The following is a 1525-nucleotide window of genomic DNA, read 5'->3' on the forward strand; positions in this document are numbered from 1 at the left end:
GTGGCGGGCAAGGAAGGGCGAGGGACGCGCGTCATCAGGTCTTCACTGCGCCGCCCGTGAGGCATCAATGGCGCAGGCTGACCGGCGCGGCAGCGCGACAACTTTGGCATTGATTCGCCGCGGGAAACGAGGCGATGAGGACGACGAAGGGGCGAGAAGAGGGTAGAGTCGCTGACGCGGCGGGCCCGCGGCTGTTTTGCACCAAAACAGTTCGCCCCGGCGCCCCCGGGTGCCCCCCAGCGCGCCGGGTTCGGCCTGGGTCCGCCGGCGCTGTTTTCGGCCCAAGCCGGCGAAAATCGGGCTCCTGGGGGCGCGACTGGGCCGATTTTTCGGCGCCGGCGCAAAAAAACGCCTGGGGAGGCCTTCCTGGGGCGCGGCTGGAGATGCCCTCACAAGCACAACCTCGGCTCGCGAGAGAGATCGACCTGTCCATCGGAAGCACAGGACCGAAAAGATGAGCTCGTCGGCGACCAAGAAGGGGGCGTCGCTGGTGGTGGCGACGAGCATGGCGGCCATGGAGGCGCTCAAGGACCAGGCGGGGCTGTGCCGCTGGGACTATGCGCTGCGTTCGCTCTACCAGCGCGCCGTGGTCACCGGCCGACGCGCCGTCCTTCTCCTCCACCTCCGCGTCCCAGGCCGCGAGCGGCAGCGCGGGCGCCATCGGCAGGGCTGCCCGGCCTGGGCGATCCGAGGAGGAGAAGCTGCACAAGGCGTATCACGTCGTCTGCTGGGGACCAAACTGATTCGTGCTAGCAGCTTAGGACTAGCACTAGAGGACCCGCCCTTTTTGTTGTGAGTCCGGTGCATCGATAATTGATTGATCGTGCACTAGGCACATATATATAGGTACAAGGGGTGTGACCGGTATCTTGTCTCCTAAGATACACGTACATACGGAGGGAGACAGATACAACAGGTACTGCATACAGGACCCAGACCTACGTACATGTACACATGTTCAACCCCCCCCCCCCCGGCAGTCGAAGCGTCGCCGGTGACGCAAAGACTGGACCGAAAGCCCTCGAAAGTCGAGGTGTGTAGTCCCTTCGTCATCACATCGGCGAACTGCTGATCGGTGGGCACATGTAGAATACGAACACGACCAACTGCAACGTGCTCCCGGACAAAGTGGATGTCGAGCTCGATGTGATTCGTCCATCGGTGATGGACAGGGTTGGCAGCTAGGCACACCGCGAAGACGTTATCGCAGTAGACGAGCGTCGCCTTGGTGACCTCACATAGCAACTCTTGAAGTAGCTATCGTAGCCATGAACACTCCGCGACGGCGTTGGCCACGGCCCGATACTCGGCCTCGGCGCTCGATCGTGAGACCGTGGGTTGTCGTTTAGACGACCACGAAATCAGAGAGGGCCCGAGGTATACACAGTAGCCAGAAGTGGAGCGTCGAGTGTCGGGACACCTAGCCCAGTCGGCATCGGAGTAGGCGACAAGGCTGGTATCCGGCGAGGCCGTCAGGGTGAGACCCATGGCTGTGGTGCCACGTATGTACCGAAGTATACGTTTC

At 62.2% G+C, this 1525-nt stretch overlaps 1 pseudogene; it reads left to right on the forward strand.

The window, feature by feature from the left end:
- Positions 1–454: 454 nt before the first annotated feature.
- LOC123153639 (uncharacterized) lies at positions 455–743 on the forward strand (annotated as a pseudogene).
- The last annotated feature ends 782 nt before the right edge of the window (positions 744–1525 follow it).

Source organism: Triticum aestivum, chromosome 7A, assembly GCF_018294505.1.
Source record: "Triticum aestivum cultivar Chinese Spring chromosome 7A, IWGSC CS RefSeq v2.1, whole genome shotgun sequence".
NCBI lineage: Eukaryota > Viridiplantae > Streptophyta > Magnoliopsida > Poales > Poaceae > Triticum > Triticum aestivum.